This window comes from Emydura macquarii, unplaced genomic scaffold, assembly GCF_026122565.2.
Source record: "Emydura macquarii macquarii isolate MOO-44397 ecotype Brisbane River unplaced genomic scaffold, CSIRO-AGI_Emac_v2 contig_1253, whole genome shotgun sequence".
Classification (NCBI taxonomy): Eukaryota; Metazoa; Chordata; order Testudines; family Chelidae; genus Emydura; species Emydura macquarii.
In genome coordinates, this window is record NW_027131390.1 from 58411350 (window position 1) to 58430970 (window position 19621).

General features: G+C 41.4%; 1 long non-coding RNA gene across 1 annotated transcript in view; it reads left to right on the top strand.

Moving 5' to 3' along the window:
- Positions 1–19621, top strand: part of LOC137154109 (uncharacterized) — a 40361-nt gene that overhangs the window by 20534 nt on the left and 206 nt on the right. The window contains exons 2-3 of the long non-coding RNA XR_010920074.1: positions 10954–11042; positions 12664–12769. This is a non-coding gene — a long non-coding RNA (uncharacterized lncRNA). The remainder of the gene's footprint in view (positions 1–10953; positions 11043–12663; positions 12770–19621) is intronic.

Sequence of the window (19621 nt, forward strand, 5' to 3'; positions counted from 1 at the left end):
ATTTAGTCTGCTTAGTCAAATTGAACAACAACAAAAATCCCTTGATTGTCAGAGCTGAATCAGCAAATATAAAAAACCAAAGACAGTCAACCCTGTATTTACAACCCACTTGAGGTTTTCACACTGACAAGCTAGTCACTAAGTATAAATGATCCTCCCACTGTTGGTTTGTACCACTTCATATTTGTCTGGGTCTTGGAATATATTCTGGGATATGGCTACGTTGCTAGCCTTTCATGCTTAAATTGATGTCATTGAACAAAGACACCAGTACTTTCACTGAGAATATTTTCTAGCATAAATATTTATGGGAGACTGATCTAATAATAATATAGTAATGTGAAGAATTTTTCATGTAAACTTGGTGCTTTTCATATTCATTTTCTAGCTCCAGAATGAGAATAACTTCAGCAACTGGTTGAATCCCAATCCACACGCCTTATGCCTCCAAATAAATTCAGTGTCTTCACATATATGTGCTGTTCCTAGTGCAATGGGATCCCACTTGGGTCTTGCAGTGCTTCCATCTATAAATAATAATGAGTGTGGGGTGCACAAGGAATATGGGTCAGACCTTTTGTTAGCAAAGCACAGCTTCCTTCATTGTCCGTAGAGATAAACAGGTATATAGAAGTGCCACTGACACTGTAATGTACAGTAGACCTGTACTTTTGTCTTGTATGTCAGGATGCAGTCTGTTTCACAACCTGTAATGCCAAAGCTAAAGCACTTTAGCTGAGTAGAACACCTGAACAAAGACAACTAGTCAAATCCCAAAATACAAAACCTAGAGCTCAAAAGAATCCGGGTTCAAACCAAGGTGCACACATCCAAATAAAATGGTAATTGATCAGCTGACACAGAGGTGGCGTGCACAGTGCATTTGTGTGCAGAGCCAATGCACCACTTGTGAATTTATTCACTGTCCTTTGCCTTGGCTCAGCTCTTGGGAATCAGCAGCTGCTAGAAACAAACTTCATGCGCCCCAGTTTAGGTGTTAAATTACAATAACCTGGCAAAAGACTGCAAGAAGGACCAAGGCAATTCTCCTCCGCATCCCCGCAAAAATACCATTTGTACCTGATTCTGGCCATTTTACCATGTCCGTATTCACACACAGAAAAAGTACTAACAATGGGTATTTAAAATGGCCACCAATGTGATATTTTAAAAAACAGTACTGCTGCCTCCTGCCAGTGTTCCAGAAGCCTTTCTTGGGTGTGGAGTTCTTCCACCCACTGCTTCATACTGCTCAGCTTGTCATACTTCTTGGTCTCTTCCCTGGGTTCAGCTATTTCCCCCACCCCATCTCACTTAAAAGCTTGTGTGCATGTGCACACACGCAATGACCATTTTATTTACAAATATTCAGAATAAATAAGGGTGGGGGGCAAAGTGAGGGGCGGGGAGTAAAATGGTAACTGCTTCACATTGGGTGTGTGACTAAATCAAAAACAGTCTGAAGGTATGTAAGAATTGCTTTGTATTTCATGTGAAAAATACATGCTTACAGAACATGGGAATTGCCGTGCTGGATCAGACCAGTGGTCAGGCTAGTCCAGTGTGCCATCTCAAACAGTTGCCAATGCTAGATGTTTCAGAGGGAGCCATAGTGAACAATTATTACCACAAAGTGGAGCTCTATGGCCCCTTGCCAGCCGTAAAGCTTCTCATCCATCAGTGCAACTGTTATTTAAGTAGCTGTTTTGATGGGAAAAGGTAGTTGACCAGCAGCAATTCAGGTAAAGGGACATAGCCCAAGCAGAGCTCGGTCTTTGGTGCCCAGAAAAATCAAGGGGAGGGGGAGGAATTAAATTATCCATCAAGAAAACAGCAAAACGGACAGCAAGTCCAGAGGAAATCTATAATTTAAATCTCTAAAGGATAAATCCAGACACCCTCCTGTCCTGTATGGACCCAAGGGTACCGAAGGAATGGAAATGGGTAGTGGGAAGTGGAGTCTGGGGGCTCCACAGTGAATGTCTAACCCATGCCCTCTCTGGAGCTGCAGTTGATCAGGGTCTTCCCTATGGCAGTGTGTGGGCTATAAAGGGGTTGGGGGGAGAGATGGGACTATATCCACATATGAATGATTCCTCCATCCTTAGCTCTGTAGGGGTGAGTAAGGAAATGTGGTGACTGCTCCAACCATTGGGCTCTGCAGGCTCTCCAGGATGCCTTGTTTGTTCTTCTCCCCTGATGCATCTGCCATGCACAGCGCAGCTTGAGGTTGCCAGACTTTTTAGTGGCTTTATTGCTAGGGTGACCGTACATCCTGTTTTGGTTGGGACAGTCCCCTTTTTAAACCCTCTCCCAGACAGCCTGACACTTTTTTTTTTCTTCCCTCAAAACTGGGCATTTGTCCCATTTGCCCTTCCCTCTCAGTTGCAACCTTCCCATGTGATGATCTGTGGCTAGCTCTCCACGGTCTGAGAATGGGAATGGATTGTGTCGGTTATCTAATAGTATTATGGAGGCAGATGTCCTTTCTATGCAAAAGAAGGGGAAGGTAAAGATTTGCTCACACTTGCATCTAGGAGGAATGATCACTTCATTAAAGCTTCTTAACATTTGGTTTATCAAGTAAAAGTTTAAACTATGAGAGCTCCCACGTCCTAAGCTTCTTGCTGCTTGGGTGGGCTGGGCAAGATGTGGAAGTGTCCCTAGCAGTGAAGGTCATTAGACAGTGTTCTAGTATGCTGTGTTTTGGCTGTGCTCAGGGTGGAGATATCCATTTGGAAAATTGGCCAGTGTGCTGTGGTACAAAAGGTGTAACTTCCATCTGACCACAGCTTGTCCGTATATCAAAGAAGTTGATGATACTCCTTTCTTTACAGATGATGCAGGCCCCTTCTCCTTTAGTTTTATGGCACTGTGGGTAGCCCTTCAATTAAAGTTCCTGATTAATCATTTGACTGAGATTTTTCTAAGACAGCTAGTATAATATGAAATACCGATTGATTATGAAATGTCTCTGGTTTAACAGCCATATGATGCACACTATATCAAATATTATAGTTAGACATTTTCAAAAATTATATAAAATTAGTGTCTTATTAAATCTGCAGTGATTCTATTTAAAATGTTAGTGATGTGTGTGTAATGGCTTTTTGAGATCTAAAATTTGAACCCTTCCCCCCTGAAGCCCCATTCTTGGAGGGAGTGTGTGTAGTTTGTACTGCCACCTTCTGAAAGGAGAGGAGCGATCTTTAAACTCCAGATGGGGACATCAGAGGATGCTCTCAGGCGGAGGATTCCTTTGACATGCACTGAACTTGGAGAATTGAATTGTATCTGGCCCATAGACACTTCAGGAGGGACCACAGTCTGAGTTAGTCGTAGGTTTCCTAACTGTGTGCTGGAAAATACTGGGTGCACTAGAGCAATGTGCTCTTGGAACCAGATTCTGCCTCTCACCGGTATGAATCAAATGTAATTCCAGCTGAGTCAATGGAATGTGATTACTGGGGCTGGTTGACGTTTTTCCCAACCAAATGTTTTTTATTGAAAAACGGGGGTATTGTCCAATCAACTTTGCTTTTCACTGAACAATTTGGTTTGATTTTTTTTTTAAATCTTAAATTTAATAATCTTGTCAGTTTCAAAATAGAGGGGAACTTCCCATTTTGCCTCTTGAAAAATTTCCCTTCCCCACTTTTTTTCCCTGCTGGAAAAATGTAGATTTGGGATTTTTTTTTTTTTTTGGTCCAAAAAAAGGAAGGTGGGGAGTGAAATTTATGAATGAAATGAAAAATACTTGTTTCATGGGAAAATTTTCCCAGGGGAGGGGAGGAAGGGAATCAAAACAACAATTTTTTAGCAGCTCTAATAATTACAATGGTGTAAAACCAGTTTGAGAGTAGAACCAGGTGCCTGAACTCTAGCTCTAAGGCTGCTCAATTGACTGTCTTAGGCCAAATTGTGTCTTTGTTTACACCAGCGTAAATTTAAAATTCACTGACTTCAGTGGGTTCATTCTAGTGTCACTGAGGGCAGAGGTTGGCCCTGGGGTTTGGGTTAAGGCCTCACCCTTTTAGAGCAGAAACAGACATGCCCTGATCTCTAGGTAGTAGGATGTGCTCACCTTTACCAGAAGGAAATTTGAAAAAAGAGCAGCAACATCCAAGTGCTGCATCTGTTTTCTGGAAAGGATTTTCTGAAGATGGCAGCTGCTGCCATATTGCACAAGCTGGCATGTAATTGTGGCAGGAGACCCCGAGGGCAGAAGTCTATCCAGTGGTGAGTTGTGGTGGTGCAAAGTGCCAGGAGCGGTAGTACTGCCACTTGCCCTCCATAGGGGGCAGTTGGCCAGGCTGGCAAAGATGTGCGACTTATGCCTCCCTACACCAGCAGGAGTGAATCTGGCTTGTTGTTTTTTTTTTTTTTTTAAATGTGATCATGGCTGGGTGAAACATACAAAGATCAAGACTCATTGAATCTGTCAAAACTTCTAAATTTCCTTTTTCTTCAGATTATTGTTTGATCCAACTCCAGTGGAATTAAAGAGGAGTCTTTTTCCACTGACTTTGATGGCGTGTGATTTGTTGTGAGACTATTGAAGATGATACAACAAGCCTCATTTTTCTCTGGAGAGATCAGCGTGAACCTTTAGGCATTTTTAGTGATACTTATGTTGATCTATTTCTTTTAGCATTCTAACTGAAGAAATCTAACATCAGGTACAATACATAGTCGAGTAACAGCACAAAAGCTTAGGGCTTGATTCTCTACTGCATTGCATCTTGTGCAAACTGAGTTTATAGGTAATATACTAACAAACTAGAAGGGTTAGCATTTTACCCCCACTCTTCACGGATATAAATGATTATACAAGGTAATGGAGAATCAGGACCACTATCTAATGTGCGGTTGTAATTTGGGTATCTTGTGTTGGAACATGTTTAAATGCACTTTATTATTTTATATAACATTTTATAATAATTATTCTGTAAACCTAGAGAGAAAAAGCACAGTAGTTTAACATGCTATTACAACTGAAGCAGGAGAGTTTGTAATCTCTTGTTCCAGCACTGTTTTACCTCATGAAAGGAAAACTAGCAATATTTCAACTGCAATAATACATTTCATTTAAAATGTATTAGGAATATGCTACGGGGTTAGAAAGAAAAGAGGCATCAGGAAATTATTTCTTTCATTAGAGTTTATTAGGAATTGTGTATAAAAGTATGCTCAATTGTAGCTGAATTGCTGTAATTGATTACATTATACTTTGAACAACTAGTAAAAACCTGTATGTATCTATTTGAGATGGTCCTGCACTAAAATCCAATGTTGAATACACCTAAATGTTGTGGAAGTTTGGATCTGGTCCTGAACTTTACCTTTAGCTCTACTCTCTGTGGTAATCAACATCCCTAATCTTTGAAGGAGTTTGGCTCCAAGCAATGCTGCGTGGGCCCAACTCTGTAACACTATGAAAATGACTGTGAGCCATGAGGCTAGCACATCACTTGATTACTATGATGTCACCAGAATTCCTTGAAGTTCAAATAGTTTGTGCTTCTATTGAAACCCTGACATTTAACTTCATTTACAGTTCTCCTGTACTTTTATTTCAGGGATAACACAAGAAAATCTTTTTCCCACTAACCTCTTATCCAGAAAGTCTCTTCCTCCCTCTTGCTTGCTTTTGTTTGGTTACACTTACGATTGTTTGTGAAACAGATTTTTAAATCTATGGTTAGGGTGTTTCATGCTTTTAAAAAACAATAGCGATACTGCACTCATTTTCTGGATATTTTAACATCTGGACAGATAGGAAAAATAGTTTAATGCATTTATTTTCCCCTGTAAAATATGTGGCATGTATACAATTGAGAAGGGGTATACAAATCTTGCACTGTGCCCAGAGGAGTTAAAAGGCAATACTGGGCCCAGGGAGCCCTGCTTCTTTGGGCCTGCAGAGCAGGCTCGACCTGGAGAAGCGGGTTTAAAGGAGCTTAGAAGCCCAGGCAAGGAGTGGTGGACAGGCTGAAGGAGAGAAGAGTCCTTCTCCAAGGAAGTCAGACAGCAGGTGAAGCCTGAGAGGTGACTACATAGTGGGTAAGGCACCCACCAGCACCTTCCCCCAATATCAAGAAGCTGCAGGTCTTGCAGGTCCCTGCTCATCTGGGACTCTGTGAAACTATTGACTGTTTGGACTATAGGAGTCATGCCCCAAACTGATGGGGCACGTAGGTAGTTTAGGGTGAAAGACTTAGTCTTTCTGGAGAGGAATCTGCCAGTGTTACTTCCCACAGGGTCCTGGCCTGGGACCCAGTGGTGGGGGAGGGCCTGGGTTTTCCGTATCACACCCTCCTTAAGGGCAAGGGGGGGCAAACACTCCTGGCCTGGAGACAGGGGCCAGGCACCACTGCCACCCCCTGACAGTGAGACAAAGGGTTGGAGATCTGCTGCACTAACCACCTGGCCCTCCGAGCCCCCTATCATATGGGGCTGTGATAAAGGTTTTGTGAGGGTTCCCCCCACCCCCAGCACAAATCAAGGTTAAATCTTATTATCAGCACCTAATGGCCCCTTTTGCCTGTGAAAATCCCACCCATTCCATATAAGTGAGTTCTACAGGTTCCTAGATGAGGAAGATTTTTAAAAGGTGCTCAGTAAAAAACTGCTCGCCTCAAAGTCAATGAATGAGGTCCCATTTAAGTGAATGGTAGAACATGCTTTGACTTCAGTGGGAGCACATATTGGTCAATACTAAGAGTGTTTGATGCCACTCCTTGTGGCTATGTAGCCCCAAATCATGGCAATTTAACTGGATCAATGCTACCATTGAGTCTCTCTGTCTCACAATATTGCTCACAATAACTGCGTTCTTTGAAAGTGCAGATTTAAGAAACTTTATTTTGGGAACTTTCCCATGTATTGAAGGGCTGGAAGTGATTGTTAAGATTGTATTCTACGTGTTGAACCTATGGGCATCCCTATCAAAAGGATTAAAGCCTCAATGTAGCATGGACAGTAATTTCTTCTGATCTATTAAAATAGTCCCCCCCCTCCCCCCCAAGAGTGTAGGGATATCTATTGCGATTCTCTGCAGATTCACAGCTCTGCATTTCAGTAAAGGGTGCAAAGATACTTTGTGAAACTAGACAAGCTTTCAGTCCATTTATCAAAGTGCTGGCAGTCCCTACTTCAAGTCAGGTGAAACCATAATAAATATTGAGCAAAAGAAAGTTTATCTGTATCCAGGGCATTTCTAATAAATGCTTTTTAAAAAGTCAGTGTGAGACCCTTTGGCTCTTGCCAACGCTTGTTTTATCCATGGTTGGAAGCACTTAAGGGACAGTCATAAAAAAGTCATATTCACATCTTGTAGTATTTTCTATACTTTATTCAAAATAGGACACACACATTGCATTTTCTGTATCTAGACATTGGAGAAATTGACGAGATCCCTCTGCTTTGTGTCCACGGACTCATCTTGGGTTACGGATGGTCAGTTTAAAAATACTAGTTTTCAGTACAGTAAAGTGTGAATACAATTTATGACAGAGTATAATAAAAACAGCTCGGAAGTGACAAAGAAGCACAATCAAAAGGCAACATTGAGCTGAAACTTGTATATATTGAAAAGAGATACAGTGGGTTAAATTTCAGATTTGGGACACAACTCCCTTGGAGGTAAAGTACAGCTATGATGTCAACAATGGTGTAAATTGCATATGGGGGTTTGGAAAATGGGTGCAACTGGTAAAGTAATGTACTATGTAGCAAACTGAATGGTGGGGTCAATGACTTTTCTAATTCCTTCCCTCGGCTAGCTCAGAAATTTCTTGGATGGGAGAACGTTAAGGCCGTACTGTGTGTACCAATGGGCTTCCAACCCCTATTGGCTCCTATAGTGAGGAGAACCACACTCTGATCTTCCAGTTGGTAGAGTGGGTTGGCCCTAATGTGTATAGTTTTGAATTAAGGTCCAATAAAAGAAAAAAGTAAACACCAAAGATGTGTCCCCATTAACTTGCACTTCAGACTTTCCTGTTTAAAAGGTGACCTTTCGGCCTTTTTAGAACATTCTAGGGGAAAAGGCAGAAGTTATAGATCTTGCTAAAGAAAGCAAAAGAGCCTGTAATTCACCAACTCATTTGTTGTATATTAATCTGCCCTTATTAAGTGTTAACTTGACCAATTAACAATGCATCATATAGACCTCTAAAAGAGGCTGGAAAAACCTGAAAACCAAACATGTAAACAACTAGTGGGATTCTTGTATTGGAATCATTAACTGGATTGCAGCTAAATCCTATGTTGTCATAGCTGGTTTAAATTAAGCTAGGAAAGTTGTCATCTGTCTCTTTTCATATGTTGCTCCTAAAACTAGTGAAAAGTTTAATAGATTAATTTGAATCTATATCCATATAAAAGAGTCCGTATTTTTTTAATATTTGGCTATTTTACCGAGTAACAAGTTAGACATTCTGGGTCCTGAGATTGGGAGTTCAAGGACCTAATTGGGGTGAAACATGCTGAATACTTCCCTATTCAAGAAAACACATAAGCACACGCTTAAGTCTCATTAACTTCAGTGAGAGTTAACTTTAAGCTTGTCGTTTAACTCTGCACTTAAAGGCTTTCCTGAATTGGAACCTAAGGGAATTAGGTGCCCAGCTCCCATTGAATTTCAATTAGTTGGATTCCTAACTTCCTCTTTCTTTTGAAAATCCCAACCAGAAGGTCTACCACACTGCAATTGGACAGCCAGGATGCCACAGGTGTAATGGAATAAGGAATCGTGAAAATATGATAGTAAAGGAGTGCAACAATTGTATTGCTCTAATGGTGAACACAAGCCAAGTTAAACCTGGGCCTTGATCCTAGATTTATGTATCTCTAACTAGTAGCTTTTCAAGGATCTTTTCATATTTATTCTAACTGACTTCAGTATTTGTAAGTAAAGAGTTAGAATTAATGGCCAAATCCTCATCTGCCCTGAAATAGGGGAGAAACACCTTCACTCCTTTGGGGGCTATTCTGTTGTGCTAGCTGGATCAGTTGCCTATGAATGGCCTTATCCCAGGATCATCTACATTGCCTTGATTTTTCTACACTCTCTCTCTGCAGCTGTGCGGTATAGAGAGTGTGACACAGAACTTTTATTTATCCTCAGCTGCCCCTTTAAGGCAGCTTTGTGTTAGTTCTGTAAAGCATCCAGAATGATACTGAGGACCTGGCCCCAGGTTTAAAAGATGCTGAAGGTTTATAGAAGGCATTTTAGATACCGTACTGTCAATGGAATGGGATGCTGGATTTCCAGCTCCAAGAAAGTCCTGCTTGACCTCTATGCAACTGCCACCTTGACTTCAAGGGTAGAGTCCATGCCACCTCTTTGGAAGCTTTAAATGATCAACTTGTGCTTAAAAATGTTTGTTTTTAAGGAATAACAAACAATTTCCTCCTTTGCTGCTTTTTCTGGCCTGCCATTCATTTCAAATGAAACTTCTATGGAGCTTGGTTACTGAGCCGCCAGCTACTTTTAGATAAAACATGTCTGATTTGCTTCTCTCAAAAAGTTTGCAAGTATGCACTGGAAAACTGGTGGCAGTAGCGGGTGTGGGGTGTGACCTTGGACCTCTCCAGTATCGCTGGTTGTTTCCTTAGCCCTTTGATGCTTGTCTGCAATCCCCATGCATCAAATGTAAAGTTACGGGGCCTAATTCTCCTCTTGCATCATTGACTTCCATAGACTTAGTCCTGATATACAGTGATATAAGAAGACGCAGGTCTGTGAATAACTATGCTTTATTTAAAATTGCCATCCTGCAAAGAGAATTAATAAACAATCTGCCCTCAGTGCCGGAATTTATTTTACATTTAATGAGGGGTGTCAGACTAATATTTATGGAGTGTACAATAAAGTGTGGTTTGGCTCTGAAGAGGGACTCTGCAAAAATGGCATTGCGGGGTTCCATGTTTACTGTCTCTATATAATAATAACTTCCAGATCAAATGTAAGACGTTTAGAAGTAAAAATGTTTTCTTTCTAGCTAACAGTATGGGGAACTCAGGCTGAGGACTTTGTCAACCTGGTTCTTTCCTTGCAACATCATCGCCATAGTAAGGTTCTGCAGACCTAATTCTGCTGTCAGTTACACTTGGGCAGCCAACCCATATTAAAAGAATGCCCTGATTGGCATCTGCTCAGACCCATTGCCTTGAATGGATTTGCCCAGTTGTAACAGATCACCCCTGTAACTGGAGTTTAGTAATCAGTTTTGTTGACAATCTACAAGAAGGAACCGAATCCAGCTCACTGTTTTAGCTGTGCTGTCTCCACATGGCTAAGAGGAGTACAAAGTAGGACTTCTTTTCACTAAACTAGAAAGGGTGAAATTCATCCTTGTCCAGAAGGCCACTACAAGCAAAATAGTGCTCAAGAGGGAAGTAAGTGGCACATGTAGCTGTTTCTGGGCCTCTTCAGTAGGGTGATTTTCATTGTCAGGGAACAGGTCTGTGGAGCAAGAGTCGTAGATTTCAAGGCTAGTAGGGACCATTATGATCATGTATCCTAATATCCTGTATCTCACACACCATAGAACTATCCTGAAATTCCCAGAGCAGATCTTTTAGAAAACCATCCAATCTTGATTTTTAAACATTGTCAGTGATGGAGCTCCACCATGACCCATATTAAATCAATCCCCTCACTGTCAAAAGTTTACGCCTGATTTTCAGTCTGAAAATTGTCTACTTCAACTTCCAGCCATTGGATTGTATCATACTTTTCTCTGCTGGATTGAAGCATGCATTAACAAGTGTTTGTTAATATTAAATACTATTCCCCATGTAAATAGATTCCATAAACTTTTTTCCCCCAAAGTGGACTGGCACTTTGAATTCACCCTGATACTTATTTTACTTTTAGTAGTAATATGGCCTGAACTGAAAACAATAGCCCACTATTGACTGCTCATTTTTTATTTCCTATGGCAGAGTGTGAAGTATGCAGACACAAAGACTTTCACCCCAGTCTGAGCCTCCACTTGCCCCAAACAGCTGAGTCAGCTGTAATAACTCTCCAGGTAAGATTTTATCTTTGGAACCATTCTAGCAGGCTTAGATAAAATGGTGGCGATGCAGTTATACTGGTTTAAAGCTTTTACCACTGTCGCGTATTCTCATATGGAAAGGGGAATGAGCTATAACAGTATAAATCACATTTATACCAGTACAACTACATCAATACTGGGGCTAACTATTTTGGTTTAACATCATCACCAACCAATATAGCTACAGCAGGACAAAAACTGGGTGTAGACCAAGCTGTAGAAACTCTCCATGAGGAGGAAGCTTACTACTGAAAGGGGCAGTGTGGTTCCCATATTAAAACTCCCCATATAGTCACCGGGTGCATGTGTATGAATATATAGTATGTAATGTGCTTTACCTACGGTACAAAAACAAAAAATTCAACCATAGGCTACAGTATGATAAAATATTTTTAAAAGGACACAGTCTTTTGTATGTCTAAGTGTATTTGTTTTAGTCGCTATTGTCTGAGAAAACTTCTCCAGTTACTGCACTAAAACCACCCTGGTATTTTGTTCATTATTTGGTCAGTTATTTTTGATATACCTTGTATATTCTTGATAGTTCATGTCAGATGCTTTTTTAAACCAAAAGTGCCGTTGGATAAAACAATAAATGCAATGGTCGATATTCTCTCTATATATGGGCCAAATTTCTCATTCATTTATTACTGGGCTATAGCTGCAACTAATATTCTGTGGCAGAATTCTTAATGGAGATGTGTGTGTTTAAAAATAATAAATTGTAGAATATAACCCAATATATAAAGGAAATCACAACGTTTTTGTGCTACAGCTGAGGGTTTCAGTCCCGTATACAATAGTTATCTAACATTAAGATGCTAATGCTGTGTGCCATCCACAGAGAACAGTTTGACTTACTGCATTCTTGCATTTAAAAGACTTAAGCAACCTGAAGGAAAATTAACATGAGAGTTAATTTTCAATCTTTGAAGTACTCCGAAAATGTTAAAGTCCATCCAGGCACTTTGACTAGGATTGTGGTGCCAACTAATTGCCCTTTGATCCAAAGGAATCCTGAGTTACATTCTGGCTAACTCACCTTCTATCTCTCATTAATGTAACCCTACAAGTTCTTTGGCTCCAGAAATATCTTCTTCCAAAAAAAGGGGAGGAAAAATTGTCCACGTGGTTCCAGTCCTAATGGATTTTTGAAAGCCAACGGACATACAGCAAATGTTGAAGTGTTTAGGGAGATGAAACTGGATTTTATCATAACCTACTATACTGATTATTTTTATTAGTGGTATTAGTTCCTGGATGAAGGGTCAGTTTGGTGGGATTCTAGAACACAGGGGGAGGATGCAAATATATGATGGGACAGCATCTCTGGCTTTATTTGCAACGCATTTCACATTTGATGTAGAAAACACCATTAACTATTATTGATTCTCAACTTGCTGCGTGAACGTAAATGGTAACAGTTCCAAGAACCTTAGGTGATTTCTTTGAGGTATTAAGTGATGAATTAACTAGAGCATTTTGTACTTGACATGGAATAGCGAAGTAGGTCGAGCTGCCTCTTAATACAGTGCCTTGATTTAAAAATCTAACATGAATATTCACATAATAATAAAATAATTCTAACCCCCAGGGTGAAGCACTTCTTTGCCTTAGATTCAATTTTACTAGGCTATCAGATCTGTCTTGACAAGAACACCTATTTGGCATAGCATGGGCAGTGAAATAAGACATAAAATGTGAGTATTGTGCTACTATAAATAAGAATGGTGGTTTCAATTGTTGGCTTTCAACAAAGACGTTCATTCTGTCTATGGTACTTACATGACCTCCATCAATGTAATATCTGAGCACCTCACAATTGTTAGTGTACTCACCCCATCATCTCTTGAGAAATGGAAGAACTACTCTCATATGGGAATAATCTTTATCCATGGGGAACTGAGGCACAGAAAGACAAAGTGACTTACCAAAGGTGATACGGGAAGTCTGTGGAGGAGTAGGGGAATGGCACTCAGCTCTTCAGGTAGCAGCTGAATCACTGGGCCACTCCAACCCAGATCAGAGAGCAGCCACAGAAATGTAGTGAAATAAGGTCACATCTCTGACAACAAGCCAAGGTGCAAACTTCAGGTGGGAACTGGATATCTTCAAACTTGGGATGATCTGGGGCTTGCACTTGAGTTCTCTAACTTTTGCAGAACAGTATACATCAAAGCAGTCTCCCACTGCCATTGATGGCAGCTCTGGGGAAACGCTCAAATGGACAAGACTTTCCTTCAAGGAAACTGAATGAAATTCTTAAAGAAAAGGTTCTCCTTGACTTAATGGGAACTGGAATGGGCCCACTGCTAGCACTGGATTTTGGATCCAATGAGACTTAAAAATATTGCTGAGCAGATGGACAATCCTACCCTCTCATGCGTGGGTGTGAAAAACTTCACACAACAAGGGAAAGCAGCTAAACATGAATGGACATGTTTTCTGAAAGGGCGGAAAAACTTTAGTGAATTTCAGCCTCCCCCCCCCACCACTCCCAGTGCCACTCCACACAACTTTTGTTTCCATTCACTGATGGGGACTGAGGTCAGTTGCATAGTGGCTAGACTCTTATTCCTTTACTCTGCTTAATAGCACCTTATTCCATGAGTGACCCCATGGTTTTCACTCATGGAACAAGGCACCGTTCAGTGTGAGTCACGGGGACAGAATCTGGCTGACAATTGGCATCATTCACTCTCCAAACAAGAGAATCACATCGAAGGTGGAAAGTGATCTGATTCTCCATTTCCACAACACACATGGATTACTAGTTGTAACCACCCACCCCCTTAAAATTGAAAAGTTCTGTTTTGTAGAGTGAGCAAGAGTGGGTGGGGAATGCAAAGGAAAAAGAGAATGATCTTGCAAAATGAAAACCGGGAGAGGAAATGCAATTTTTCTATAAGAGGGTGAATTGTAAAAAGAACTGTAAAATACTAAGCCTCTAAATTTTCCTTAATAAAAGAAACAATTAGAAGGGCTCAGCAGATAAGGATCATTTGCTAGAGAGAGATCTGTTGTCTTCTCTCAGCTCTTGCTAGCCAACCCTAATGCCACAGGAATAAAACTGTGATCAAAACCAACCAAGGGAATCAAACTGCAAGGTGCAAATGAGTGGCAGTCCTGCAGTGAGCTGCCATAGCATGATGGAAAAGGCTTAACAGATAGGCTGACCACGGAGAGGGGGGGGCAAACAGTAGTCGCATGCGCTATAAAGGCTTTTTGCGTAGTGGCATCCGTGCCTCTGCCTACACTCACAGCTGTCAGGCAGTGGAAGAAATAGTTGAGGAAGCTGCTGTGCGGGCAATGGCTACAATCACAGCAGGCAGAGGCTCAACAAACCAAAGTTCAAAAGTACTGTGCCAGAAATTAAATTGCAGAGGGAAACACAATGACTAAGGAAGTGCAAGGGCCAGAGAAAGCCTTGCATGCAGCAGTGTTTTTGTGGGGAAGGAGGACAACAACGGAGCAGAGCAGGCCCTATGTGCTGCTGCCAAGAAAACTGAAAAGCAAAACATGCTTGGTGTGGGAATTTATTTCTCTTTCGATCCAAAGGAGAGCCGCAATGCAGCCTGACGCTCATGGTAAAGGGAAGGAGGATGCACACAGGAACATCTGCTCTAAGAAGTCCCTTGAAAAGTAACCATGCAGTAGCGTGGGAGAAACATCTGTGCAGTGTGAAGTAGACGTCAGATCCTGCAATTCAAGCAGGTTGAGTGGAGGAATACACAGAATACTGGAGAAACTAGAAGCAAGTCAGGAATCAGTCTCCCATTGATTGGCTGCAGTGAATGCTCAGTGGGCAGCAGTGTTCCAGCAGGTTTGAAGGGGTGACTTTTCAGCCAAAAACCATTCTACGTTCCCCAGACAAAATTCTTGCAGTGCCTTTGAATCTTGTAGAGGTAGCAGGCTTTTGGTATCCGCAACTCCAGTGCATTGCATAGCCAGTAGAATCTAGTTTTCCATCTGTGTGGAACTCTTAAAGCAACAGTGTCTCAAGGCTTGAGAATATTGAATTGAATCGGATGAATATGAACTCTGGAATATGGGCCACTGATCAATGTAAATTGCTAACCAGCCACTGTTTTCTTTTTAATCCATTTGGGTAAGAAGCAGAGATTTCCTGTCCCCAAAAGTGAACCTCATCAGACAATGCACTGCATGAGCTTTCAGAAATAATCTGACATCTTCACTGCAACACAGGAAGTCAGTCCTTGTGACCTAACTCGTTTGCCAATGGGGAGAATAGGACATGCACATGCTCTGCTAAGGATGAGGAGTTGGTTCATGTGCTATAGTTTTTTAATTTGATTGCCCATAACTTTGTAAGCAAATAGAGAAAGCAGGCACTGCTATTTATTAAGCCAAAGTCTCCTGGCCTTTCAGATGCTTCTTGATAGCTTGTCACAATTTACAAGACTTTCAGTTGCAAAAGAAGTGGCTGCTGTGTCATTTCAAGGCCAGCCTAGATCATCAGAGAGAGTCTCATGTTACATTCTGGCTGCTTAAATTCCCCTCTGTTCCTATTGGATGTGATTGTCATCTTGTGTCCAGAAGTTGCTGTGTAGTGTTGCTGTGTAGCTTTACTAGTATTGGGTGAATGAAGAGAAGAAGGAGGTACACATTTTGTTCACCTACTGAATAAAACACTCTATTTTAAAAATAATGGAGACTTGGAAAAGCTTGGCTGCAGAATTTCTATCTTTCCCCCAGGCTCAAATCAATGTGTCAAAGAGCTGAATTTCTTTCCTCAGTGAGGTCAGGAATCCTTTCCTAGAGTGCTACAGTGAAAGTTAAATTTGTAAGATGTCAGGATAGTCCATTTTTCTCAGAAGCTAGTGGAGAACTGATGCACCTTAAATTGCTTCTAAAATACCAGTTAATTTTGCGCCACCCAGTTTGAGTCCCAGTTTTGAAAGCCAGTTGTGAATCTTAGTTCATTTATATATAAAACCCTATTGATTAGTTTTTTTACAGTAAAACATTCTTACAATATTGCCAAGCTCACACATCCAAAAATAATGAATTAGGCCTGCCAAACTCATGTGATTGGCTTAAATATCATGAGATATTAGGGGAAAAAAGTCAATACAGATTGGGTTCTTTATTTCCCTTTCTGGTTTTTGAATCTGTAGGGTGCACTTGGGGCACGTTTTCAGGCTTTACTCTGCAACCAGGAAGGCTGGAAACTTCACCTGGGAATCGCCGCTTTTATTTAAACATAAGTGTTCACATGACACCAGGAGCTGGGGCTTTAAAAAAACCACCAAATATTGTAAGATTTGTGCTAAAATCTCGAGGCTGGCAGCCCATTCAGGTGCAGCTGGGGATCAGATCCTGCTTGCATATATGTCCACGAGCAGCCCTGCTGAACCAGGGGGTTTATTTGCAGGGGCAGGCACTCAAATAGCAGGGTTATGGACACAGAATTAAAGACCTGAAAGACTAAAGGGAGCAGAACTTGTCCCCTTAGGTGTATTACTGTTTGTTTTTGATCGCTTAATATTTTCCTCCTAGCCGTTCCTGTTGCAATTGGATGGGAAGAATATTAAGCTGTTGTAAAAGAATTCTTAACTGCTATGTATGGAGAAGCTGAGTGTGTTTCACTTCCAGCTTCCTTCCCCTGTATCACATTCATCTGCACCCTTAAAAGAGTTACTCTGGGACTGGCTTCCAGACTGTGATCTGGTGGAAGGAAGCAGGAGAGGATGCAGGGCCAAAAGACTTCTCTTGAACTGCAGATGCCCCCTACTGCAGTGTGTAGCAGTGCCTGGGATCCAGTGGATGGTAAGGAGGAGGGAGGTGTGGCAGACACTTAAGATAAATGCTATGGACTAGCTCCTGCTGCCCACCTTTCAGATATTTCCTCTACATGCTTTTAGTGCTTCTGAGCAATTGTTACTGATCAAAAGACCTTTGATGGCACATCTGCCATCAAGGCTGAAAAACACATATAAAAAATGAATAAACATCATACCCTGAAGTGGCTCCCTGAGCCAAGTGAGGAAAATGAATATATATATTTCAATGAATTTAGTGCTCATGAAAGGTACTAGACAGCAGAAGTGTCTGTAACCCTTTCCTTTTGAGCCAACTTCTTCTGTGTGATGTGTAAAACTGGTACACTAAAGGAATTTTCCCATCTCATGAATGCAGGCTTGGACCCTCTAGCTACAGAACAGGAGCAGTAATACAAGATTCCTGTGCCCCATCCCATTCCTGACCTGAAAGATCATCTGCTGAGACTACAATTTGTGATGGGGACACCTATTTATATCCCTGTCCTTACCTGAGTGAATACCACTGTATTGGATGCTTTACAAATGTGTAGGATAGATGCAGGGAGAGACCCCTGACAAATTTCAGAGGCCATTTATCATTTAGAGGGAAACAGATTTTGGTTGTAAATTTCCCAGAGTAGATTTGAATTGATCACTGAGAAGGGAAAACTTTTGCAGCCCAATATCGGTCTTCTCAGCCATTTTAGTCCTGCTGATGGGGTAATTTAGACTTCTTACTAATAAGAGACACCAATTTAGGAGTAAATCTGCAGGTATACAAGGCCCGAAATATGCTGGCAGCACAAGGTTTACCAGGTTTTGAAAGAGTAGCTGTGGGACCATGCAACCTCTGTATGCTGGGGTACACGGAGGGATTTTCAGGGAAGGATTGGCCAGCTGAAGGCACAAGTGTGACCTGTGGAGGCAGTCCCCAGCTACGCAGATCAGCTGGTCATTACACAACAGCCAGCAGTTGCCATAACGCTCCTTCAGCTGTAGTAGCAGTTTGCTGGTTCTCTGTGGTGCAGTGGGAGAGGATTTTGTTCCTTGTGCAAAGGAAGTTGAGGACTAAGCTTTGGCCATTAGGACTAATTGCCTTGTCTTTCGCTCATGACTTCACTTGTGATACACTAATCCCATTTGCATGCAACAAGTGATCAGCTAATAAATCAAACAGTTTTTGCTTTGTTGGGAATGCTTTCAATAGGTTAGGTCTCTAAGGCAACTGCACCTGTACTCCCCCTCTGTGGTCTGCCACCAGCACACCAGCTCTTTAGATGTCTGACTCCACAGCTGTCACCTCTCTTGGGTGAAGACCCACCTCACCTTTTCCTGACCCCAGTTTTTCTGGGCTGCAGAGTTCCCTACCTACTCTGTGATATCCCCAGTGAACCAGACTGCCTGAACAGCCAGTGTCTTCACTTCACTCTCTTTATGCTAGGACCAGCTTGGCTGCCAGACATTTTAAGTCATCCCACAGTCCTTTCTAAGTCAGCATGTTTATTCTTAAGGTGAAAGCATTATGGAAAAAACATATGAAAAGAACCTACCCTCATGCTAATAAGCTTTCCAGAGGCCACTCATCAGTCTTGTGGGGCCTCTATAGGTCAAAGTCCTTCCAACCCTTTCCAGGAAGGATTGGGGCACCTCTTGGATAGGCGGTCCTGTCTATTTGCTGACTCTGGGCCTTCTTTCTGTTTAAACTCAGGCTTGTTATCCAAAAGTCCTTTCTTTGCCTATGGATCTCTAGGGATTCCATTATGAAGCAGTAGAGGCCAGATTATCCAGGTGGTAGTACTTCTCTGGTACAATCCCTGGCCTACATAAACTTAATACAGTAAGATCTCCCAAAGATATTGCAGGAAATTACCATATCTTTCACAAGTCACATTCTGATGGTTTTTACATCTGGATACAGCTGGAGTAACATCAGTGATTCAGTGGGTTTGTGAGAGTCTGGACCAGTGTATACCATTGAGCTGGTCAAGAACCAGAATTTCTGTTCTGTAGGAAATTCCAACACGTGTGGTGGTGGTGGTGGTGGTGGTGGTGGTGGTGGGGGGGGGGGGGGAAATCCATTCTGAGTAGGAACAAAAACCTGAATTGTGAAATTTCCTGCAAAATGAAAACTCAGAAAATTGTGTTTTTTAGTATTTTGATTTCATTTAGAGACTTATTACATTTTAATAGTAAATATATACACATTAATGTTATGCATAATATATAAATAAATATATTACATGTAATTAAAGTAAAATATTTTAATATAAGTCTAAAACATTGGCACTGTCACGGTAACATTTAGATTTTTCCTTTCTACATTTCATTAAAATTAACGTTCCTACAAAACGTTTAGATTTCAAGGAAACTGCATCTTTCAACGGAAAACTGTTCCTCCAGAAATATTTTGGCATGCTCCAGAGCACGGTTGCCATGATCGGAACCTGGTTCAACATCAGGCCTAGGAGTGTTTTGTTGTTCGATTTACTTACTCTTGGATGATATGAACACAATCTTTTCCCTCTTTGTTTGTATCTTAGACCTTTTTGCTGTTTCTGGCAGCTGCCGGCAATGGGTGTATTGGGGTTTTCTGAGCCAGCTAGTAGGCCAGCTTGCTTAGCTGCTCCTTGATAAATGATAGCCTCAGGAGAAGCCATTCTCCGCTTTATGTCTGTGAGAGAGAACTTCTGCCTTAGAGATCCTTCATGCACCTCTGTATGTTCTGTACCACCAAGTTCTATCCCTTCACAAAAATTGTTTCTCCTTTAG